The sequence below is a fragment of the Orcinus orca genome, chromosome 3 (assembly GCF_937001465.1).
Source record: "Orcinus orca chromosome 3, mOrcOrc1.1, whole genome shotgun sequence".
In the NCBI taxonomy this organism is placed as follows: Eukaryota; Metazoa; Chordata; class Mammalia; order Artiodactyla; family Delphinidae; genus Orcinus; species Orcinus orca.
The window spans coordinates 68,350,783-68,377,335 of NC_064561.1; the positions used below are offsets into that span (position 1 = coordinate 68,350,783).

Here is a 26,553-nt window from a genome sequence, read left to right on the forward strand (position 1 = left end):
AGTAAGTGACCAAAAGGGAAACTCAAATGGTTGGCTAGGGTGACAGAAGACTTCAGCAAGTAATCTCATATACCCTGAGGCGAAGAGACAGAACAGCCGGTGTTAGTTTGGAGAATAGAAAGCAGCTTTTCTTTTATCCTTAAGTCAGCCAAGAGACTGGGGAGGGGCCTGAAGAACAATGATGGGAGGACACAGGGTGAGGATGTGTGCAGCGCTCCCTCAGTACCCGCTTTTCCTCTCCAAGTCTGCCTGTGCCATTGCCTCAGACCACAGGAACAATGGGTGTGAGCTGGGGAAGGTCAAACAGATGAGCATGGGAAGCCCTGATGTCATGGGTAGTGTTACTACAGCAGAAAGGAGGAAGCAGTTCATTATCTCATGACATATCATGAATATACTTCTAATGTGGCTGTTTGAGAAATAAATGAGTGAGGCTGTTATGCCAGGCAGAAGAAATTAAGGAAAATCTAGAGAAACAATCGGATCATGCCCAATACAGGACAGTTCTATGACCCTGTGGCAGAGGTGTAAAGAGCCCGAGGCAGGGAGATTCCTCTAATGACTGGCAAGTCTTGCTCTACCTGCTCAGGAGGGAGACAGATGGAGACCAAGGTTGTGAATGATGGTGGCTGACCTGTCCTAGAGCATGACCTGGCCCACAAGCCCCTCAACATACTGGTCATCTTTTCATGGCTGTTCCTGCCCAATTCGATGTAGACATACCTCATTACCGCCAAACTTCAAAAGACACCAATATAATCAATCATAAGCTGGAATAATCACAACATAGCAAATGAAGGAGCAGGCAGGCTGCCTTGCTTCTTTAGCGGTTATGGCACATAAGAGGGAGCAAGTCATGCCATTTAAATACCCACCAGGCCTTCTAATCATAATCCCAGCAGTATTTTTTGTAGATAAGCTGATTCTGAAATTTATGGAAAGGCAAGAGAACTAGAATAACTAAAATAATTTTGAAAAATAAAGTTGGAGGACTCATACTACCTTATTTTAAGGTTAATATAAAGCTACAATAGTCAAGATGGTTATGGTATTGGTGAAGGGACTGACAGATCAAAGGAGCGGAATAGAGAGGACGGTAATAAACACGGCCAACTGACATTTGACAAACATGCAAAAGCAATTCTATGGAGAAATGATAGTCTTTTCAAACAAATGTTGAAAAAATTGGCACACAAAAACCTCAACCATTTTAAGCCTCACATTTTATGTAAAAAGTAACCTAAAATGGATCATAGATCTAAATGTAAAACACAAAACTGTAAAGGTTTCAGAAGACATGGAAGAGAATCTTCATGACCTGGAATTAGGCAGAGAGTTCTGAGGCCTAACAACAAAAGCATGATAATTTGGACTTAATCAAAATTTAAAACTTTTGCTCCATAGAAGAATCTGTTAAGGAGATGAAAAGACAAGCTACAGACTGGGAGACAATATATGCAAATAATATCCAACACAGGCCTTTATCTAGAACATATAAAGACTCAAAACTCCACAATAAGAAAACTCAACTTGTAAGTGGGTAAAAGACTCGAACAGACACTTCACCAAATAGGATAGTATAAGAAGGGCGAATCCGTACACAACAACATCGTTAGCCATTTTAAAAATGCAAATTAAAACTACAAGAATTAAAATGTAGATAATGGAAAATTACATTTGAGGGCAGCTTGAGTATGATATGTAATTTCAAAATAAATACAATCCTTGTTTAATCAAGAAAAAAAACCTACAAGGAGATACCACTGCACACCTATCAGAATGGCTAAAATTAAAATCAGTGACAATATGTGCTGACAAGGATACAGAGCAACTGGAACCCTCATTCATTGCTGATGGGGATGCATAATGGTACAGCCACTCTGAAAAACAGTAGCAGTTTCTTAAAGTTAAATATACACTTAATCATTTGAGCCAGAAATTTCACTCCTTAGAGAAATGAAAACTTAACGTTCAAAAACCTGTACATAAATTTATAATCACCAAAAAGTGAAAACGACCCAAATGTCCTTCAACAGGTGAATGAATAAACTGTTACCTCCAGACAATGGAATACTACTCAGCAATAAAGTACCCCCCAGATCTTCAGAAAATACACCAGCAATTACACTCTGATAATTCTGCTTATAAGGCAGTATCCCAGAGGCAAAACCCATCCAGCCTAAATCTCCCTTAGCCAAATGTACTGGAAGATCCAGAACGACCTAAGGCTTTCAGATGCATTCCTCAGGTCCCCGGGATTCTATAAAAAGGTAGGGGATGGCCCGTCCTTGCCTCAACTGCAATTCCGTAGTATTATTCCACACTGGAGTTGCATGGAGAGTTTCTTATAAAACAATTTATATTAGAAAAATCTGAAAACTATCAGAAAGGCTGAAATGGTGGTCATGACGGATCTATACTTGCTGCTGTTCAGAAGGGCCTCCCCAGCAAGGATAGTCACATGCTTGATAATCTACATGCTGGATCCTCCAACAGCCACCCCAGGGGACACAGTTTGCTTGAGGAGCAGTGTTTTCTCTGTCCAGGCTCAAAGCTGAGTGACAATAACCTGACTCCCTTACTTGGTGTCTGACCCTTCTGGAACTTGTTTTTTTGCATGGTTCTCTCCAGTTTAGCAGAGGCTTTGAGCCTTCATGGCGCCCAGCTGGTTCTTTGCACTCTGAGCTTGTCTCTTCCACGCCTACACAAATGCCTGCCTTCCTCCAATCCTGTATTCTGGTCCTAGCAATCTTGTCTTTCCCTCTGTTGGTGTCCTTCACAGCTGGAGGGAAGTCCACCCCTCAGTGACAATAGTGTGGCTAAGTCCAATGCATATTTTTGAGTTCTAACCTGACCTCCCAGCAATGATGCTACTGATCACTCCCTTAATACAAATTCTTCTACTTTCAGGACATCCCATTCTCCTGGTTTTCCATCTTTGACTCCTTTGCAGGTTCATCATCTACAGGTGCAAGTCAGTTTTCCTTAAAGCTCAGCCCTACACTGCCACCTTCTCTTTTCCCTCCACATTTCTACCTGATGTGATCTCATTCACTCCCACAGTTCTAGTTACTACCAATATGCCAGTGCCTTCCACATTTAAATCTCCAGCCCAACCTCTCCTCCAAGCTCCAGGTGTATATACAACTGCTTACCTGACATCTCTACTCGAATGTCTCATAAACACCTCAGTCTAACCCAACACATTCAGAGCCCAACATGATTTTCTTCCTCCTGAGCAAATATACTCCTTTCCTTTGTTTCCAACCTCCACAAACACCACCACTAGGCATCTAGTTGCAGTCAGAATCTCAGGAGTCATCCCCACTCCCTGTTTCTTCAATCCCCATAGCCAATCCATCTACAAGTCCTGTGATTTTACTTCCAAATTTCTCAAGTATGTTCATGTCTTTCCATCATCATCATGTGAACTTGTGCCTCAAACCATTCTCTACATGGAAGTCAAAGGGGGCTCTTAAAAATGCAAATTTGATCATGTCATCCCTTTGCTTAAAATCCGTCAATGGCTTCCCACTGCTCACAGGACAAAAACCAAAATCCCTAAGTGGGGCTGTGAGCTCCCTGTCTTGCCCCTGCCTGTTCTTCATCTGTTCCCAACACCCCACTGTTCTTTGCCACACCAGTTTCCTCTTCTAGTTTCTCAAATGAGGCATGTTCTCTCCTGCCATTGGGCCTATGCACCTGCTTTTCCTACCATTGTTTTGCCTATTAACAGCTATTCATCTTTCAGCACCCTCCCAGACTGTGCAGACTGTCCCCTTTTCATATGTTTTCATAGCAATACATATCTTCTTTTCATAGGAAAGCAGAATGTCAATAATACCTGTGGGACTGTTTAATGTCTGGTTCCCTCCCTAGAGTGTAAGCCCCATGGGGGCAGGGATGGGGTCTGTTCTCTGTGGTCCATCACCTAACACACTGGAGATGTTCAGCATCTACTGAGTGTCAGTCGGAGGGTGATTGCCTGGGAGTACACTTGGGGCAGATTGAAGAACTGCTCCTCCCACAGTTTAAAGTGTCCCAAGGCAATGTTGTGATAAAACTGGGTTAAAAGAGTCCATTTACAATAGCATTGAGAATGCAAGGTACCTGAGAAGACTTCCAGTTTTAAAGACCAACGAAGGATATGCGAAAGCTACGTGAAGAAATTATAAGATTTTATCTAAGGACATAAAAGAAGTCCAAAAAAACGAAGGGATACCATGTTCCAGATAGGAAGACGACTCTCTTAAATACATCAACTCTTCCCCCCAATTACTCTATAAATTACATGCTGTTCCGATTAAAGCCAAACATGGTAGTTTTCCATAGAAACTGACAGACTCATCCTAAAATCCAGATTACAGTAAAAGAGTAAATGGCTAAGAACATCCAAGAAAATTCTAAAGAAGAAAAAGGAGTATGTGTGTATGCATGTCCTGGGGGCAGGGAAGATGCTTGTCACACCAGACTTATGATTTTAGCCCATTTATATGTAGGAACTTGTTATATGACAAATCTCATTTCAAATCAGTGGGGAAAGGGTGACCTAATCAATAAATGGTGCTGGAACTATCAAAATGGAGAAAGAAAACCAGAACCCTAACCTACACCATGATCAAACACAAATTTAGGTGGACTAAAGACTATGTGAAAGGGCTTCCCTGGTGGCGCAGTGGTTAAGAATCTGCCTGCCAATGCAGGGGACACGGGTTCGAGCCCTGGTCCGGGAAGATCCCACATGCCGCAGAGCAACTAAGCCTGTGCTCTAGAGCCTGCGCTCTGCAACAAGAGAAGCCGCCGCAATGAGAAGCCCGCACACTGCAATGAAGAGTAGCCCCTGCTCGCCACAACTAGAGAAAGCCCGCGTGCAGCAATGGAGACCAAATGCAGCCAAAAAAAAAAAAAAGACTGTGAAAAAGTTTTAGAAGAAAATATAGGCTTATCTTTGCAATCGTGGAATAGAAAATGATTTTTCAAAGATTAAAACACACAAAAGCATGAGGGAAAGATAAACATGACATTTAGAAACTTTCGGGACTTCCCTGGTAGCACAGTGGTTAAGATCCGCCTACCAATGTAGGGGACATGAGTTTGATCCCTGGTCCGGGAAGATCCCACATGCCACGGAGCAGCTAAGCCTGTGCGCCACAACTGAGCCTGTGCTCTAGAGCCCGTGCACCCTAGAACCCGCACACAGCAATTACTAAAGCCCACACGCTGCCAACTACTGAGTCCACATGCTGCAACTACTGAAGCCTGTGCACCGCAACAAGAGAAGCCACTGCAATGAGAAGCCTGCGCACTGCAACGAAGAGTTGACCGTGCTCGCCACAACTAGAGAAAGCCCACGTGCAGCAACGAAGACCCAACGAAGACCCAACGCAGCCAAAAATAATAAAATAGAAAATAAACAAAACTTTCATACTAGAAAATACACTATAAAAAGGTTAAGAGACAGATAAGAAGAAGGTATTTCCAAGCCTATAAAAGTGACAAATATTTGTGGAATATTTAAAGATTCCCTACAAATCAGTAAGAGAAGACAAACGAATAGAAAAAACGGGCTAAGGATATGTAACAAGCAATTCACAAGATTTGTAAAGGCAAATCAAAAACATCTTTTTATGTTCAAGGTCACTAGTAAGGAGGAAGGTAAGTTAAAATAGTGAGATACCATTTCACACCTATCATAGATGCTAAAATTTTGAAGTCTGTAGATTAGGTAATTTTTAAAGAAAGAAAAAAAGTTAACTGTGCAGCACTAGTAGTTTATTCCAGTAACAGAAGGTAGGCAGGCCTGCAGGGAGCACTTGGGTCTCGGCTGCTCAGTCCAAGTTGTCCAGGAGGCAGCAGCAGCAGAGAGCAGCCCAGCACGCGGCCAGGGCCGCCAGACACCCGGTGTCGTCCGTCTTCCTTTCCTGCTCCACGTACACTGGGGGGGCAGGGGGGGGGCGGGGGCGGGGGCGGGGGCGGGGAGAGAGAGACCCAGTCAGAGGGGACGGTGAGCAGACATGTGCTGTGCTGCTCAAGCACTTAGCACAATCTGTGGAGACCTGTTCGAGGTCTCCGTCTCTGTCCAGACTGTCAGCTCCGTGAAGGCGGAGCCACGCTATCTGGTTCCCTGCTCCATCCCCGCTCCAGTGTCTGGCGCACATCAGGTAGTTTCCTGGATGTGTGAATGAAGGTGACATCTGCTCAGCAGCTGTCAGACCACTGTTTCCTGCCACCTCCCCTTCCCCAAGCTGACTACGAAACCCAACCCAGCACTTTACTTGACTCATCAAAGTGATTCAGTTTGCAGTGAGGCCTGCCCTACAGCCTGATGTGGCAGGGACTGGCTGAAAGCTTTACACATTATCTCATTTAATCCTCACAACAGCTCTGTTACTATTCATTTGTAACTCTCAAAATCTGTTTGCAGGAGTGTGAATTGGTAGAAACCCCTTGGGAGGGGGCGAGGAGGGGCGATGCATACAACTTTGACCCAGAAAACCTGTATCTAGGGTTTTTCTACAGAAATAATTGTCCCGTTGTTCAAAAATATGTGTACATTGTGACTGCTGCTGTATCAAAATAACCCCAAACTAGCAACAACCTTGATGTCTGTCACCTGGAGACTGATTAGGTACGCTAATGCATACCACAGAATAGAATACTAAATGGCCATTAAAAAGAACGGGATGGTTCTTCCATGTTGCCAGTAAATTACGCAAGGGATAAAAGGTATACAGCAGCGCATTGTTATTTTTGTACAATTAAAAGGATATACACACACACACATATACATACAGATTTTTGAAAGAATGCAAGAAACATAGATCAGAGTGTGGGAGGGGTGGGAGCTTTTACTCTGCTTTGCATTTTATATCTTTCTCAAATCCAGGCTTGTCCAGTTCCAAAGCCACACTCAAAGCTGCTCGTCCAATGTCACTGCCAGGGTCCTGTAGGCAGGAGGGAGGGCTGTCCAGTTTCAGCAGAGTTCGGACCTCTTCTAGCCTCTGCCACAGTGCTAGCTCCAGGGGCTTTCTTTGGGGGCAGCTGGCAACCACTGATCTGGGCTCCCTGGTGGCACTGGCCTCAGTCCTGGATGCCTTCCCCAATGTCACAGTTACCTACTGACACCCCTTGGCCCAGCTCCCCTAACCTGTGCTCCCAGTTATGTCGCTCCCTTCACGGCCTGTGACCTTCAGTTTCATCCATCAGATTTGCCTTCAATGCAGTTCTGACTCCCCTCAGGCCTTGCTGACTCAGCCCTGGGCACACACTGGGGTTCCTACTGGGCAAACCTGGCAAGCGGCAGCTGTATCAAATCACCACTCCTCCCTGCAAGGAGCTCGGAGACCAGAGGGTCCTCACGCTGGTGCAATTCCTAAGACTGAGCCCCATAAGCCAGAAACACTCCCACGCCAGGTCCCAAACAGCCCCACTTGCCACTCCTTCCCTCTCCAGCAACATGAGCTGGTGGCATTTCCCAAACCAACCCTAGCCTCTTCTCTTCCTCCCCTTTGGGTTTGAGCAGGTAGTCAGAAGCCCACTGGAGCCTGGTCCTGCAGAAAGAGGGCACCGAGGAGCAGGTACAGTGAGTCTAGCCTTTGCAAACCCCTGGGGAGTCCATGGTCTGCCAGGGGCCACCTTCAGGTCCCTCACCCCCCCCCCCACCTCGGCTCCCCTCTCTCTGTCACCCATGTGAGTGCCAACATCATGCCTTTCTTTCTCCTCCCACTTCCTCAGCAGAGCCCCACGCTGCTGCTGTCCGCCCTACCAGCCTGTTCCCTCGGCAGCGCTGTCGGCAACTTTAGTGCCTTTGCACCTGACCTTTCCTGAAAGCAGCGCCCGCCCCAGCCCTTGGCTTTCTCTTGTCACACAGTCACTGGGCTCATCCTCCATTCCTTCGTCCTGGAAGTATCCCCTCCACATTTCTGCTCTGCCTCTGGGGCCCTCCAGCAGCACCCCAGGGTGCTGGGACGTGGGATAGATGCCTTCTCACCAAGGCACCTGCCTGCTGCTCCCAGACTCAGCCCTCATCACCCTTTTCTTCACCATCATTGGACTGAAGTCTGTAGATCCCTGCACATTCACAGGCAGAGAACACACTGTGGTCCCATTTCACAGAGGAGGCAACTTGCATGAGGGAAGGCTATGTGGTCCGTCCAGAGTCAACCAGAAGGTAGCACTGACACGCCAGTTTCCCGGCTTCTCACACGGCACACTCCCACTGTTCTACACCCGCCTGCCCATCAAGTCGCTCCTTTGCTCACAGACATCCAGGCTCCTCCTTCCTGGAGTGCTTTCTCCGTGGCCACCTAGACTGTTCAGTCACGCTGCATGGATCCCATGGGCCTGTATCCGGCCACGTTCAGCAACCCCGCTACCAAGCCCTACCTATAAGGGCCTTGGGCACCTCACAGCCAAATTCCCTTGCTTTTGCAAGACTCAGATCGGATCTACCTGCCCCCACGAGAAAGGCTGCTTGTCAGCAGGCACAGCCCAGCCCTGGCTCAGCGAGCGTCATACCACACGAGAGCACCGGAAGGTCTCCTGAAAAGGAGTGGGGCCAATGCCTCCCCTTCACGAGTCAGGAAACCCAATTCCAGGCACGTGCACAGTGTGAAGGCTGGTACTTGGCTAACTAATAATCCAAAGAAAAGTATTCATTCTATGGGCTGAAGTTCCTCTGGGCTTCAAACACGGAGGCCTGTATTTGGTGGCCGCAGAACTCTGGTCTCTGTGGAAAGCAGGGTGAGGACAGCTTTGCCGTGAGGAGGCAGGAGCCCACTTAGGGCCGTATTCACGGAGCAGAGAGACAACTGCCTTGAACCCCAGTGATGCTGACGGCTGCAGCGGGCAAGGTGTGTATTAGCACATCCCTCCCGCAGGCAGAGACCGCCTAGCACAGACCCAGCCTGCGCTCTGCGCCCTACCCGACAGCACACAAAAAGACAACCCAGTGCAGGGGCACTGGCTGTGTTCTCAGACAAGCTCGTCCCCATCTGCCCAGCCCTCCCTCCTCCTTGCCAAAGCGGCCCCAGAGGCTCCAACAACTCTCCGCAGGAACCCGAGATTCAGCAGGAGGGGCGGTGGGATGGGTAAGCAGTGGGTTGTCAGCAGAGTCTGGAGATGGGAAGTTTGGAGAGAAGCAGGGAAGAAACCCTTCCCTACCTGATACTGCTGCCCCAACCCAGGTCACAATTCCCAAAGACACACTGCTCCAATCTAGTGGGAGGCACCACAATTAGAATTTAGGGGCAGAGATTTTAATAAGCCATATCAAACTGGATTTAAATACAGGCTCATCTAACTCACTGGCCATGTAGCCTTGGGCAGGTAGCAACCTCTCTTAGCCTCAGCTTCCTGAGCTGTACAATAGGAGTAATGGCAGTAAGCTGTACCCCACAGGCTTGCTGGGAAAATGGAGAGATCAGGCAGGCAAAATGCTGACAGCACAGTGCCTAGCACGTTGTCAAGCGTTCAATAAATGCTCACTGGTGTTACTGCTGTTACTCAAATGGGTGACTCTCAGGCAGACCCCTCCCAGGACTGACTAAAGAGCTGGCCTAAACCGGCAGAGGGAAGGGGTGGGGGGCTCACCCGGACTCAGGGGAGAAGCCTCAGAAATAAACAAGAGGCCAGGAGGCAGAGTCATAGGCTGTTCTGGAAGCAAAGGGCCTGCAAGGTCAGCTAGCCCTTCACTGGGCAGAGGCTAACAGGTCCATCGCAAGGGAGGGGTGTGCTCAAAGCCACTATGAGGGGAGGGGGCAGATGAAGAGAGCCAGGCCACCTCCAGTGGCGCCACAGCAGGAGGACGGACGACTGCTGGAGGGAGAACTGCCAGCCAACTCCGGGCCCTGCTCTCACCCCAACTGCCCGTGGGCACGTGTGCACGTGCATGCACGCGCGCACCCACACACACCCACACACACACCCACACCCACACACATACACATACACACCGTCCCTGTCAATTTTCCTTTGGCCTCAACCAACCACATGGTGTCAGAGCCCAGGTTCAGGGTCGGGGAGACATGGTTACATCTTTGGGAAGTGTGACTCTGGAAACCTCAGGCAGAGCCCAGAACAGGGGACGGGGGAGCTGATATACTGAGCCTGGGACAGAAGAGGGACCCGGTTAGCATGGGAACAAACAGGACAACAGCACAAGGGCTATAACCCAAGGACCAGAGACAGACCTGCATCCTGACTGCCAGGCCCATGCCTAGTGACAACCCACCCACCTGCTAAAGACCTGAAGGCTGTGTGGCAGCCTTTCCTGTGTGGCAGGAAAGCGCACAGTGGGTTTCACAATCCCTCCCAGACCACTTGCAGGTCCTCAGCCTTCCCGTACAGAGTGTGACACCTGAGCAGAGATGCCTGCCTGCCTCCCAGATCCGGCTGTGCACCCTTAACAGCCTCTTCCTTCTCTCCCTGCCAGAGAAATGGCTCACCTGCCTCTCCTCCAGGTCAGCTCCAGAAACAGCTGCCTGATTCATTAGCTCCCAGGGTTTAGGCCAGAGATCTTGCTCCAGGTTGGGTTACTATGTGAAAGGTTCTTCCACACCTCACACAGATCTTTCAGATCCTCTGAGAAGCATCTAATCCGCTGTCTGGCAAACTCCTCCCCTCATCCTCCAGCATCTAAAACCAAGCCCAATAAGGCGACCATCAGGGGACTAAAACGGCGGCACAGTACTAAGCGTGTACTAGTGCCACGTGCCAGAGCAGGAGAAAGCAACAGTCAGCCCCGAGAACAGCAGAAGAGAAACAGCCGCCTTCCTCCTCCTCTGCATCGCTGACAGGACAGGACCCACCACCTGGGGCTCAGCGCATCTCCTCCGAGAAGCCTTCCTGACCTGGCCCAGCCCATCAAGGATCTTTCTGACTCTAAATTGCTGCTATCACACTATCATTACAATCATTCAAAAACCTTAGTCTTAGAAATACCAAGCAGTCCTTAAGAATGCAGCACCAAGACAGAGATGGGCCCGAGGGAAGCCCTTAGATGAAAAGGGGAGGCTACGTACAGTACGTGTGGTACAGGGCCCAGAACAGAGCCTGGGGGTAAGAGCAGGAGCCTTTCCCTTTGTAGGCCGGCAATGAGTTTTTTACTTGCGGCATTGGAAATGATAAGAAAACAGGACTGCCTCAGAAATGGCTAGTTTATCCTCAGGGTTTCTAAATGCTGTAACTAGACTATGAGGTCCTCAAGTGCAGGGTACAGGTCTTCTCCCTGGGCTCCCATCTCTACTTCCTAACCCGTCTGACAAATACAGACGGGCGCTGGCCAAAGGAAGTCTCGTACAGAGGTAGAGAGACCCATGCGTGACAGGACACGTGAATCCATCGAAAGCCCATCGTCCCCCAGATGGGGCCCCTAGGGCTGGGTCTAAGCTGGTGCAGGGAACACCAGTGCTTGCAGCAATTCCAAATGCCAAGGTATTTCAGAAAAGTATTTTACTCTCCTAGGAAAGAAATGATGTATAATTCTTATAACGTTAAATGTTGTGTAAGAACTGGATGAAACGAAAACAGATGACAAGAACCAGCAGACCTGGGGGGTAACACCACACCTGCCCAAAGCCGCTGCGCGTGCAAGACAAGTGACCTCAACATCCTCAGCTGTCAGTGGGCTCAGGGTTTCGGGTCCCAGGACGGAGCCAGGTCTGGGGTCGAGACCGAAAGACCAGCCCGACTTGGGTTAGGAGGGGCAAAGTCATCAAGAGCCTGCACCCCCGGGAAGCAAGCCGGGTGTAATGAGGTGCACTGCCTAGCGTCAGTGCCCACCACCGAGTGACAAGGGTGCCTCCACAATCACAAGGAAGTGGCCAGCTAGGTGCAGTCAGTGACAGGTAATGTGTAAAACTGGAACTTTAACGTGCTGTGAGAGCCTATCAAATATCAAAATGAAGCCTGACGTTACGAGTGACCAGTGGTGGTTATGCTGGAGTCTAAAATTAGGCAGTGAGTAAAGCCACCTTTTGGCCTGTGAGTCTAGCCCCCAGTGGAGAAGGGTGAGTCATCAGAAACTGACCTTCAAAAGACATCCTGTTCCTGTGCTTTACAACTCGTACCCAAAAGAATTGAAAGCAGGTGCTTGAACAGGTATTTGCACACCCATGTTCGCAGCAGCGTATTCGCAACAGCCAAAAGGTGGAAGCCACCCAAGTGTCCACCGATGGATGAAAGGATAAACAAAACACGGTTTATACCTACGATGGGATATTCTTCAGTCTTAGAAAGAAATTTTGACATTTGCTACAACACGGGTGTACCTTAAAGACCTTTTGCTAAGTGAAGTACGCCAGTCCCACAAGGACAAATACCATATGACTCCTGTTACATGAGGTCCCTAGAGCTGCCAAATTCAGAGACAGAAGTAGAAAGGTGGTTGTCAGGGACTGGAGAGTGGGTTTATTTTTTAGTGGGTAAGGAGTTCTAGTTTGGGCTGATGAACAACGTTGTGGAGATGGACGGTGGTGATGGTTGCACAACAACGTGAATGGACTTAATACCACCAAACTGTACACTTAAAAGTGGTTGAAATGATAAACGCTACTTTCTTTCATCCTCCGCTTATTCATGAGGATTCCAGGCATATCAACACCCTGCAGGGAAAGAGATATGGGAGCTTTGCAGGAGGCAAGGCTCTATAGGCTGGTGGCTCAGGGACGTTCTGTCCCAGCAGCTGTTTCAGTTCTCCTGGGTTGGTGGTGTGATTGATCCCGCCTTCCCCCGGGCTGCCCTTGAGGCCAGACGGCTAGACGCCCATCACAGCCATCAAAAAAAAGGAGATCCGCTGTCTGCCAGGTGCCCACCTGCCCTCCAGCCCGAAGACCCCTCCAGACCTCTCCAGCCAGACCTCACAGAGGATGTGCTGGAGGAGAGAGAAGCTGCTGTGGCGGCGGGTACTCTGCTCAGGCTCCCTCCCACCCCACATGCTCACTCCTCATTTCCCTGACACAGCCAACCCTGCAGGGGAGTCGGGGATGAAAGACACGGTGCCTGACTCAGGCAGCTCACAGACACCTTGGAAAGAAGAGCCAAGGACCTATCTGAGGAAGTGCATGGTGACATGCCATACTGGGGGGCGGGGGGACCAATGTTCAAAACTAGAATCCAGAATCAGGACAGGGCCTTTCAGAAGGAGCTAAGGAGAGAGGAATGTCAATCCTACTACTGCCCTGTCCTTGTTTTCCTTCCTTTACAAGAAAATTTAAAGAAATGCTGGCTAGTGAGCAGCTCACCCAGAAACAGGCAGCATTTTAGGTTGGCCCAGGCTGTGCTACAGCCCTGGCTTCTCCTGACCGATAGAGTCATCATGGCCTGACACCCCCTGCCCCAAGGAGGGAGTGGTGGTGACGGTGATGAACTGCACGATCTGTTATTTCATATCCTGCTAAGCAGCAGGGAAGACGCTCGGAACCAGGGAATCACGGAAACAAAGCAAGGAGAAAAAAGGTAGGAGTAGAACAGAAATAGAAGCCTCAAACTCCCACTGTCAGCGGCCCCTGAATATAAGACAACAACTGCCATGATTCTGGATGCTAAACAGAAACAGGAAAATTATTTTTCTGGTTTCAGGCACCGGGTTACAGAAAAAAGTGGAGAGGCTCCTTTGAGGGGAGCTGGCTCTTTGGAATGGGCCCAGATGGGCAGAGATCACCACGGAAGTGGCTGCGGGTTCTTACAATTAGTGCCCCGGCACAGACAGGCACAGGCTGCTCTGCCATCGGCAATATGAGCCTGACTCACACTGAGTGCCGGCCTCAGGAGCCTCGTCCAAATAGGTCTTGCTGCATTTTCTAACAAGGCAAACACCACCATATCGCTTTTATTGAACACAAAATGTGTCTTTATCTTAGGTATACAGACGACAACTGGCTTCCGCACGTACCAGGTTCCCGAGTTACTGATTAACAGTCCTAGCAGACACATTTATGTAAAACGCCCGAGGTTGTTTTCTTCCTCCTTGGTCAAGCTTAATTTGGCAGACAGTAAAAATAGCTGTATTTTCACCTGAAGGCACCCCAGTTTAGAGCCCTGGTACATGGTGAGTTCTAAGGGAGGGACGGGACAGGAGAGCCACTCTCAGTGGGCGTGGTGAGCAGGTGATCCAAGCAAGGCACACCTGACTTGTAACGAGTGCCCCCCCACCCCACCCTCTGCCCCCTGAAGCACACCGCCCACCACTTCACAGCACCAAAGGTCATCCTTATAGATCTGGAAAGGACTGTGGGGGGGACCTGGGCTCCGCCAAGGAGTCCCCAACAGTCCCTGCTGTTCTGTAACAGCGCCACAAGCCACCCAAAAGTCAACCACCAAGGGTCCTGAAAACTACCACCACATCCACTGAGATGGGCCATTTGGCAAACGTGAGGCCAGAGACTTCCCCAGGGGAGAAGGGGAGGCGGGGGCCTGGCCTGCAGGGCTGTGACTAGAACTCTGTTAGGCAGGCAGGGCTGGAGTTCAGGAAGACAACTTCCTTCCATGGTCAACTCTACTAGTTCTAGCCGGCTTGTCACTGAAGCTGAATCCAAAAACAAGTCTCCAACAGCATGACCAATCACCTTGCCGGTGAAACAGGAAGAGACAGGCTAATCCTTGCTATGAAAGGCTGAGGTGGGAAACTAGGTGAGATTAGCCTTGGAGATGGAGAGGGTACGCAGGGAGCCTCCAACACGTCAGGAAGGACGGAAGGCAGCTGATTGCTCCCCATCCACTGAGCGGGGTTCAGCTGCCCAAAGCGGTGGGTTTATTTACAGCCCCGCCAGTTTGGAGAATGGAAGGGCTCTCAGCAAACTCTGAAAGCCCGGCACACTTGGCCTAGGGCTCACTCCTGCCTCCCTGCTGTCGTCCTCAGCCAGGAGCGCCCCTGAGATCACAGCACAAACAGACCCCAGCCTCCTAGCAGCTCGCCAAGAAACACCGTGGAGATGAGGAGAGGTGGCTGTAGAGCCGTAGCCCCCGGGTCCGCTCTCAGTGCCACTTTGAAGGGTGACAACCTCTCCTAGCTTCAGTTTCCTCACTTGTAAGATGGGAATAATAATAGCACCTCTTCCGTCATTGGGTTTTTGGGGACTTAATGAGTTAAGCCACATAGGCCAGTGCCCAGTATACAGCAGACTCTTGGTTTTTGTTAGCTGCCATTGTTACTCCCAAGACAGAGACCTGAAGGACAGAAGGCAGGACTCCCTAACTGCTGAGACACCTGGAAGCAACATGGGCATTATGTAAGGTTGCTAGCAGAGTCTATAGACAGTTTTTCCTTCTACACAATGAACTGAGGTCTTTTTGAAGAACCAACAAGTGACAGGGAAATAGGGTAAAAGAGGTGTCTGTTTCCCTTAGGTACTGCCGGGCCACCTCCTGAGGATGCCAGGCTGCTGGGCGATGACCCAGAAGGGCCGAGGGCACTGCCCCCTAATGAGGCACAACTTCACAGCTGCCCCAGTGATCCGCCCCACCACGGCAGCAGCTGGAGCTGGCGACCACCAAGAATCCTTCTGCCAAGCCCTCACCCTCCCTACCCTTCTCCCAGGTCTGCACAGGGGAAAGGTCTTGCTGAGGAATTCCTTTTGCTCTCCAAGACGAATTCTGGTGACCCTTAGCTCCTGATTCTACCTGGATAAAAATGCCGAACATGCCAGCGTCACTCACCACGTCATGCCCCTAGTCTGGCACAGGGCACTCGGTAGGCCTGGCATATAGGGGACATGGAATGAATGAGTGAACGAATGAATGAGTGAATGAACGATTTGTCTTGCACCTTTCACCTCAGTTGGAAAAGCTGTTTCCAGTCTACCTTGCGAGCAAGCTGCAGATACAGGCTTAGCTGGCTTTTCTCTGAAGCAATGGCAAAGCACTATTAAGAAAAAATATGAAGACCCTGTCAGTCTTAAGTTCTTAAGGAAGGGTGTCACTCCCACTTCTGTCAGTTTAAGTCCTTCAAGAGACCTTGGCTCATCCTGAACTTTCCTGAAATGGTTGAGGGCAGTCCCTGGTATCAGGGCCATCACTCTATCCCAGAAGGGATCCATGTGACTAGGAGATCATCTTGGGAAAGAGTGAAGCAAGCAAAAGGAGCTCAGGGGCCCGAGCCTGGCTGGGCCAGGGAGAGTTGGCCCCGCAGCCCCAGAAGACACTTTCTCCAGAGGGCCTTCCTGAGAGCCTTTCCTTCAGATCTGTAGGCCTAGGGTACTGTGCCCACAGCCTTGAGGAACTCATGGTTACCCATGGCTGCCCAAGGGTACTTGGACAGGGCTTTTCTGGGGGGAGGGGGCGGGGCCGGAGAATATTGATCCTTTATGAACTACCCATGATACACCTATTCTCAGAAGCAAAAGTCCATTTCTACCCATTAAGAACAACTCGAAAAGAATCTTGCATGCTCCAAAATCCTCCAGGCTGACAAGGTATCCCAGGCTACCAAATGGACTCATTTCAGGGTTAAATGGAAAAGTTCAGAGGGAACCAAGACACTACCAAAAAAGTAAGGCTAATGGAAATGTTTTTTTTCCCCTAAGGAAAATGCAATTGAAAAGCACTGAAATCTTTCCTAGGCTATTCTCAATTTATGGTCTTTAAGCAGGTTGTGTCCCTGGGAAAGGTTCTGATGCCTGGGACACCAAGAGCAAAGCTTTCCACATCACCGCCACACACACCCAGGTGCCAGCTCTAGGGGAAACGTGTGTGCGTGTGCATGCACTTACACGTGTGTGGGGCAGCGGTGGGGATGCCCTTCTCCAGCTTCAGAAAGCCTCTAAGGTCTAGGAGGCTAAGGATGCGTAAGGGCACCCTAGGGAGTGAGCCACCTTTTCCAACCAGGATCCTAGCTTGGACATGCAGCACACCACTGATATAATGAGAAAAAAGCCACTGAGGCCAGCAGGGGAACAAGGAAGGAAGTAGTACTGGCCTCTCAAAACTAAAAGAGTTACAGCCCTGACGGCACACAGCAGCAAGCTTCCTGGCTGCGAGCTGATAAGGCTTTCCAGAAGAGTGGATAGGAAAGTCGGTATTTCCTGGAGGAGGAAGCCACTCCCTCAGGGAGCCAAGGCAAGGGTCCAACAGCAGAAGGGAAGGGCAGGCTACAAATACCGTCACGGTCCACTCACTGGCCGGTCCCAGTGGGTCTCTCAGCCCCTGCCAGACCAGCTCTCAGGGCAGGAAGCCCCCAAGCGCTGTAGCCCCCAAGGTCCAGCCGCTGCGGATGCAGGTTCACTGGGCTTGGGGGCCGAGCTTGCTACACCTGGCATAGTCCACTTCGGTAAAATGCATTTCCCTTAAGCTGCCTGTGGCTCGGCTTCCTCACCTGAAAAACGGAGACAGTAACACCACCAACCTCTTGGGATTGTTATAAAGATTAGATGATTAACGCCTTGAAAAGCAGCACAGTGCCAGGCACAAAGTAAACAGGTAATACATTATAAGTATTATTGCTGCTGTAAAAAAAATAAATGGCTAGAAGGAAAAGCACTGTATTGTAGAGTGGGGGGGGAGGGGGTGCTGGGGGCGCGCAACATGAAGTCAGCAGCATGAGACTGACATCTGCAATGGAGACTTCACCGGAAACCACTGATTGCCACCCGCAAGACTCACATTCTACGGGACCAAGATGCAGCTGAGGGTACACAGATTGATGAATTTAAGATGAAGAAAAAAACCCAAAACACCCAACAACAATTTTACATAGCATTTATATTAGCTGCAAATATATCTCCTGGACAGAGATGAACATACTAGTCAAATTTCAAAAAGGGCTGCATCATAAAAAACTGAACACAGACCAAAAGATTTATATAAAAATGTTAACTACTGTCTCTGGATAGCAAAAGAATGGGTATTATTTACTTTCTATAAAGAAGAGATATTCCTGTAATTTAAAAAGTAACTCCTGTAATTTAGAATGAAGCCATGTTTTTCTATGTGAGAACCCGGTTGTACCCTAGGAGTAAGTGGCCTGGGATACAGCAGAGCTGCACTAAATCAGGGTTTAGAGAACGCCACTCTTCTGGCCCCTGACCACGCTGGGCGTGGTCCCCACACTGGTGTCAGTGAACACTGGGCTAACCCCTCATCTACAGACACCAGCCCTCGCCATCTTCATTGTCAGCATTTTAGTTATGATCGTCCTGTGTTGCGTCCCGCTTTTTGGAGCGTCTCAGCTCTGGGGAGCCACAATGTAAGCAGAATATAGATTTTTCCCCTGCGGCTAACCACACTGACCACGGGGAAGCGGGTGCCCATGGGCGCTGGGCCACAATGGCTGGGGCTGCAGGCAGAGCCACACGGACTGTGCTCGGGCCCTGGGCCGGCCTCTCGGCACAGCTAATGCCTCACTGCTATTTGGAAGGACGCATCCTAGTGAAAGTCCCCCGCCACCCTAGGTGACCTCACTCACAGGGCGGTCCCAACACCACGGTCCTGGCTCCAATCCTAGAGACGACCTGATCTATCCCACCTGCACCTTCCAGTTTCCCTGCATGCCTTTCACCCAAAGCAGCCTTCCTTTCCTTGCCCACCAAACTAATTTCCTCATTGTTTACATCAACCTAACTTTAAAAAGCTTATGCGAGATGTGAACGAAAGGCATGCAGTACCGGAGCAGAAAACCCGGGCTGCACCTGGGGGCGAGTGGTCTGGGAGCAGGGTAGGACTTCAAACACCCCTGTTTCCTGGGCCAGCCCGGTCCAGCCAACTGAGCACACTTCCCTGACCAGCTGAGCAAACTGGATCTGCAAAGAGCAGCTGCCCTTTCATACTCCATTACCCCTGAGCGCTGGGCAGGCCAAGGCTTTTGAAAAGGCAAAACAGAGTGTTTTACATGAAGCATTTGACCAAAACAGATTGTGCCTCTACATCCAAGAAGATGGAAAAACCCAAGGCCATCTTTAGGAGCCTTTGGTCCCCCAGTGTCCTCGTGACCAGACTGTCTTCATGTGACGCCAGTTCCCAGACCTAGTGCAGTCACAGGGCAGGGGCCGGGGCACAGGCGCACGGGACTTCATCTAAGCACGGGCCTAGCTAAGCAGATCTATCAAGTTAAAGCCTGAGGTCACAAATACGGGGAATGAGAATCAAAACTGGTGCCAAGAGCCCAGTTCACTCACTAAAGGCCAATCACATCTGCTTTTGTGAAAAGAAAGGAAAAGAGTTGCAACTGAGTGTCCCAGAGAACACACGTCATACTCAGAGAGCCCACCTCTTTACCGCTGTTAACAATGCAAGTTATTATTAATATTATATATATAATATAAAATATTATATAAAAATATTATTAATATTTTGAAGTATTTCAAGGGTATTTCCTAAAGGAATGCAAATGAGCATGAAAGTTAAGAATACAATTTGAACCAGATAGACCTGGGTTCAATTCATGGCTTAGTGAGTTACTCTTTGACTTTAGGCCAGTTAATTCACCTCTCTGAACCTGTGTCCTCATCTCTGAAATAGGAAACCACCAAGACCACTGTATGGATTAAAAAAAATAATGTACACAAAGCACCTGAACAAGATCTAATTAGAAACAGTAACATTTATTTAGTGCTTGGCACTAAATTACACAAGGCATTTCACAATTGTTGAACGAGTGAGTGGTGAGATTCCAAAAAGAAAGGAAGACAAAGTTAAAAAACAAAAACAAAAACAAAACTTCTACTCATTCATGGGAGGCCCCATGACACACGGAAGCATGTCAGGCTCTGGGTCAGACACCTGGGGAACCACAGGCAAAACATTACAGCCTCTCTAAGACTCAGGTTCCATATGTGTAAGATCTGGGATAACACCACTTACCTGGAAGGACTATTGCAAGAATTGAAGCCATGCCCATAAAGCTCTCAGCCCAAAGCTGGGCACCTCACTAGGTGCTCAATAAATGGTAGTCACTGAGGAGCACAGGCTTTGGGGTTAGATTGGTGGGTTTGAATCTCAGCTCTACCACCTCCTAGCTGTGAGACCATGAACAAGTTTCATGCTTTCTCTGCTTGAGTTCCTTCATCTACATGACGGGGATGAGAAAAGATCTACCTCAGAGGGTTGTTCTCAGGACTAAATGGGTTAACACATAAAAATGCCTGACACACCGTAACCACTTGATAATTATTAGCTCTTTTATTTAACTATTATTTATTAACTATTCGACAATTAATATTAAATGTTCAAAAGCTTAGACCACTGGCTTCAAACTCTTCTTGTCCTCCTGGTTTTAATCTAGGAATTGGTATCAAACACCCAGATTCTCCCATCCCACCTGCAGAGAGGCTCAGAAACAAAGCCTGTCTGTCCAGTAAGAGGTCAAGAGGGAATTCTTTATAGCTCCAAGTTCCCGGAGCCTTCTTCCTGGGCAGGTCACCAGAAAAAGTCATGAATTTTTCAGCTGCTAATGAAGCTGATTAGGAAGGCCTCTTTCTCCACTGGGCTCAAAAGCCCAACGTACAGTTTTCATTATGAAGACTCTATCGCAGTGGTCCTCAAAGGCAGGTTCTGGGCCCCTAGGGAACATCTGGTAATGTCTGGACAACATTTTTGGTTGTCATAACTGAGCAGATACCACTGGCATTTAGTGGGAAGAGGCCAGAGACGCTGCGAAGCATTGTACAATGCACAGGACAGTGCCCCACTGCCCCCGCCAAAATTATCCGGCCCAAACGTCAATGTGCTGAGGTTGAGAAATCCTGCCTTATAGGAAATTTGCTTATGACAAAGTAAGTTGGGAGGAAAACAATACACAATGGAATCTACACTACAATGGCAGCCAGGTGCAAATGACACGTGCACGTAAGTAAGACCTGCCTAGGAAATAAGAACACAAAAAAGATTTGAGATGATGGGGTATCTGGACTATGAATGGGAAAACATTTTTTTTTTCTATGAGAGTCATTACTATGTTTAGGGACCAGACCACTCAATGGAGGCAAAAATGACCCAAAGCTGCATCTCTCAGTTCTGATAATTCACACACCTGTGACTGCCAGTATCACAACAGTGCTCCACAGTGAATATTCTGCTCAGAACCCAGACCAAAAAATAACGTGAGGGAGTGAAAAGTAGTGCAAAACAGTCTTTTCTGCAAATTCAAACCCAGAGTTTAACACTTGAAAAAGCTTATTCCAGAAACTCACCCTGTCTTCTCTCCTGCATATCTTTATTTTTTTAAACTTTTTATTTATACTGGAGTATAGTTAACAATGTTGTGTTAGTTTCAGGTGTACAACACAGTGATTCAGTTATACACATACATGTATCTATTCTTTTTCAAATTCTTTTCTCAACCAGGTTGTTATAAAATATTGAGCAGAGTTCCCTGTGCTATCTTTAAACTTCTCATCTTCAATCACTCAACAAGTAGTTACTAGGGAATCAAGTGGTCAGTCAAATTAGACAAGGTCTCTACTATCAGGATGCTTTCAGACAGTGGTGGAGACCGTAATTCTCTAACTAGAGCCAAGGCTGTAAAATTACAAACCCAAGAGTCCTATGAAGGACAGAAGCTGACCCAGACCGGGGTGGGGGTAAGGTATCACTCAGCATCACTGAAATGACACAGGAGTGAAATGGGAAGGATTAATAGGTTATTTGTACTGAGTCACGAGAGGTGTGAATTTTCCAAGCCATACAGAGGAAATACCATTTGCAAAAGCCATATGGGAGGAGAGGCCCAGAGAGGCTGAGAAACTGAAACAGAATCTGCTGGCAAGGCTAGACCCTGAAGGACCTCTCAAGACCTTTTGGAATGTTGGTCTTTATTCTAAGAATAATAGAAAACCATTAAGGAGGGCAAAAGAAATGTTTGAGCCCTTAACTTGTATAGGTTCTACTCTGGCACGCCCAAGTATTAGGTGAGGAACTGCTTCCACAAAAACCTTTTTATCCTCAGGTAAATCAAAACCTCTGGCCTATCACAAAGAAACCCAGGCTGGTAGCAAAGCCTCCACTAAATGGAAGCCAGTAGACCATGACAAAAAGTAAGAAGGAGCAGTTTCCCCTCCAAAGCAAGAATCAGCAAGCTCTAAGCCTGATGGGCCATGAAGGTCCCTGCCCTCCCTGAGATAGGGAAAGGGGTCCCTGCAGTGCTGAGAGAAACAGCTGGGGTCAGAGCCCTTATCAAGAGCCACGCATCCCAGGAGGACCCCATAAGCAGCCCGCCTTCTCCTAGTTGAGGGGCCAAGTTCAGGCTGGATCCGACCACAGGCAACCGTCCCATTTGCCCCCAGTTTCTGCACCTTCATCTAGATAGGCCCTGAGATTTCATGCTTTCTGTAGATCTTTCTGGAAGCACTACTACCTACCAGCTACTGTGCTAGGTCTGGGAACCATATTGTCTCCCTCTCATATCCCTTCCTTACTCATCTTCCTCTTCTTCCTCCCTTTCTAGAGACCTCCCTCCTGTGGCCACTGGGTCTGTCTCTCTTCTCATAGCAAAGAGTCTATGTGACCAGACCTACTTGCTGAGTCAGAAACCACAAGTTTCCCGATTCTGACAGGGCTGGCTGAAGTTTTAAAGATGTTGGCCCAAGCCCATGTGAGACATAAGGGCACTTTTCCAAGGAATTCCATGAAAATGCCCTTTGGGCACTAGAAGATTCAACTGAACGTCCCAGAACGTGTGCTAAGAGATGCAAGAGGAAGGACGAAGGTTAAATGAATTAACTGAACAAAGATCAAGTGAGGATAAGATATAAAGAAGTATTTCACAAGACAGTCAACCCTTGCCATGAAGAAGGCAGAGATCAGGATAAACCAGGAGACCAAGAAGGAAGCAGCACAAGGTAGGCCAAGCGTGGACCTTGGCCAGACTGGAAGGCAGCAACGGGGCAGAGCCCTCGGGCGCTGGCACCTATCCCGGTGGTGGAGCCTCAGGGGCACCGTCATGGAGAACAGGCTCTCAGGTCACACACGGTGTTAGAATGTTTGCTCGCCACTTACTAGCTCTGACCTTGGGCAAACTCTTCTTTAGTAAGACCCACCTCGTAGAGCTGTCACGCTGATTAAATGGATATACAGTGTTCAGCACCAGGCGTGACACAGCAAAAACTCAGTTAGTAGCAGCTCCTTGGAGCCACTCCCAGGGTGCTGTACAGAGGAGATGAGGAGGAACAGGGACCCAAGGTAAAGCTGGAAGTAGAATGCTGCAAAGACACCTGTGCAGGCAGAGGACATTGGGGGAGGGGACGCTCAGCCAGTCAGCACATACTTGGAATCGAGTAGTGAACACAACATACAAAAGTCCCTGCCTTCAAGGAGCTTACATTCCAGCAGGAGGAGAAAGGCAGCCAAGGGACATGTGAACAATGTATTGGCAAGAGAAAAGAGGTGGACATAGTGGGGAGAGTGTGCCAGGCTGTGGTACTTGGTTAAATGGGGCAGAGGGAGAGGGGAGGTGGCTGGAAGGCCTCTCTGACTAGGTGACAGCTGAGCAAGAACCACGAGAGGACACCAGCCCAGTCGACTTCGGAGGAGAGGGAAAGGGAATGGCAAATACCAAGGCCGGGGTGGGAATGGGGCAGCCTGTGAAGGTGGAGCAGTGCATGGGGGCAGCCCGCTCATGGAGGGCCTGGCTGGTCACCCTAAGGACTGGCTTTTACTCTGAGTGATAAGGGAAGCTTCTAGAGGGTCTGGGGAGAACACAGACAGCAGGGGGCAAGAGCAGGAGGAGGGAGACCAGTTATAAGGCTACAAACTGCAGATGACATGACTTTGGAGTTGTCCGTCCTACGGTTGTCTCAGACGGGTGGGGATTCTCAGGGTAGATCAGGAATGACCCTCAGCAACTGGCTTCCCCACCTTTCCCCTGAGGGCTTCCGGTCTTCACCACCCCCATCCAACCACAAGCAAAAATTCAGAAAAGTGGTGTGGGTCAAGGGAGGGTGCTAAGTCCCTGTTGCCCATACACTCTACGTGGTATATGACTTTGTTTACGGCTTCGGCTTCGCCACAGTCCTATAATACCAATATTACAGATAAGGAAACAGAAACTCAGGGAACTGGAGAAACTCCACCTAGATTCCTAAGCCAATGCGGCTTTAGGTGGCACCAGGCAGTGTCCTTGCTGAGACATTCTGTCATCTGATGCCTGGCAGAGAAAGAAGGTACTGAGCTGGACTTTATCTATGCTGAAAAGTCTTCTCGGGGCAATGACGATGCCTGATCGGAGTTTCTGATGAAAAAAAAGCATAAAAGGCTCAAACAAGCCAAGCTGTAATTCCAGACCTCAAGCCAGTTAGCCAGAGATGCCAGACGGTTAAACTCCTTTCTCGTTTATCCCTGCGCTGAGTGATGAGAGCAGCGTCAGACACCAAAGGGAGTGTGCAGGGGCACCATGCCATGTTACCAGCCGGCACTCTGACTGTGGACTGAGGAAAGGCCGCTCACAGCATCTTGCTGGTTGGCCAGTGACCCGGCAGGGCTCTCCTGGAACAGGTGCTCCCCCCTTTTGCTTCTTCAAATTACAAAGAGCAAGAAAAGGGGCACTTTTTTACAGGCTGAGAAATCCGGTTCAAAGGCCAATCAGGCTTCTGAACTCCATGGGGGCATCCCAAGGACTCTGCTGGAGCAGAATTCATTTTATTTTACGTCAATACATTGTCAGATATCGGTCCTAACCCAGAAGAATAAAACCGCAGTATCTGGACTCACAAGAGTTAAATAGCAAGGGAAGGGGCTCAAAGGGAAAGGGGACCAGACATGGAGCATGAATTCACAACCACCTTTCGAACTGGTGATATTTCCATCCATCCAGCAAATATTTACTGAGCATATACCACGTGTCAGCACTGTTCTAGGTTCTGTGGAAGCAGAGATGAAGGAGAGAAAAAATCACCTTCAGGAAGCTTACAAGGGGAGGCAGGCACACTCAAAGATCGGGGAGGTTAAACAATCTGCCCAGGTCCTTGTGTTAATAAGGGGATTTGAACGCAGCTTTTATCACACTCCACTTCACCTGTCTACTACGAAAGTGGTACCCTGTTATAACTACCAGGTTTCTGTGTTTGTTTCAGTGGCTGGGGGCAAGGCGGAGGGAGGAGGCGGAGGGAAGGTGTCTGGGAATTGCTGTGGAATCAGTGCTGGATCGCAGTAGCAGGCCATAAAGAAGAAATGCATTTAGCTTGGAATCAGGACTTACATCCTAGTCAAAACACGTGGACCCTGGGCAAGTCACTAAACCTCACTGTACTTCAGTTTTAGTATCTCTAAAAAGAGGGATTTGGCCTAGCAAGGAATGGTAAAACGGCCTCATCTTACCTAACAATTCAAGCCTCACTCCTAGCGGCTGCCTAGGATCCTTCGGTAAGGAGGATTCTGAAGCCAAATTTGGGGCTGAGCAGCTAGAGCCAGAATTGATGAGTGATGTCTGCCATGAGCTCGGCCGGGTGATCAGCTGAGAACTCTATAACATTCCCAATGATTTGAGGTATCTGAGTGGGAGCCATTTCAATTTTGGTGAGAGAATTTCTTTCTTTCTTTTTTCTTTTTTTTTTTTTAAACATCTTTATTGGAGTATAATTGTTTTACAATAGTGTGTTAGTCTCGGCTTTATAACAAAGTGAATCAGCCATACATATACACATATCCCCATATCCCCTCCCTCTTGCGTCTCCCTCCCTCCCACCCTCCCTATCCCACCGCTCTAGGTGGACACAAAGCACCGAGCTGATCTCCCTGTGCTATGCGGCTGCTTCCCACTAGCTATCTATTTTACATTTGGTAGTGTATATAAGTCCATACCACTTGGTGAGAGAATTTAATGACTTTCATGACTTTCTAACCAATTCACAGAACTTTCCTTTGAAAGACAGATGGCCTATCTTCTGACCTAAGACTGGAGACATTGTCGTGTTTAATTTTCACTTTAAACAGTTTTGTTACTATGGCATATTCATAAGAACCTAGAGTTTTGTTATTTAGAATGCTTCACTGAACATGAGTTCACCCATCACCACTGGGACTTGGGAGTAGAGTTTCTGAAGATCTCCCCACCCATGTGCCATTTTGCACTGTGGCTTTGTCACCCACCCATCAAGAGTAAAGTCCATTTCCCCTCCCCTTGACTCTCTGCTAGCTAGACCTGTGGCTGCTTTGACAGAGAGTGTGGTGGAAGTGATGTGCTGAGACTTCTGAGCCTGGGCAGTAAAAAAGCCAGGGAGATCATTACCTTGTAGTTGCAGAAGATTTGGGGAAATCTGGGTGAAAGGTATACAGAATTGTTTGTACTATTTCTGCAAAGCTTTTGTAAGTCTGGAATATTTTCAAAATTAGAAGTAAAATGAAAAGTTTTTCGTTCGTTTGTTTTTTAAAGGAAAGCCTGGCAGCTGCCACTTTTGCACTCTAACGCCTAAGGAGCCCAGACCTCCTGAGGCTGTCACACTGTGAGGCCCAAGTCAGCCACACTGAGAGGCCACGTGGAAGGAGGGAGAGGGGGAAAACGGATACTGGATGGGGGATTTTTTTTTTTTTTTTTTTTTTGCACTCAAAAGAACAATTCCTTGTTATGATGAACCAGAAGTACAAGATTTCACTGAAACTGAAAACAGGTGACAGAATACGACTGAACTTAAA

The 26,553-nt window shown here is 48.5% G+C and overlaps 1 non-coding gene across 2 annotated transcripts in view; it reads right to left on the reverse strand.

Annotated features, from left to right (window-relative positions):
* Nucleotides 1-5,757: 5,757 nt before the first annotated feature.
* The window catches only part of LOC101273407 (uncharacterized), a 50,622-nt gene continuing 29,826 nt past the window's right edge, over nucleotides 5,758-26,553 (reverse strand). For both annotated transcript variants that reach the window (XR_007476822.1, XR_007476823.1), the window contains exon 3: nucleotides 5,758-5,935. This is a non-coding gene — a transcript (uncharacterized LOC101273407). The remainder of the gene's footprint in view (nucleotides 5,936-26,553) is intronic.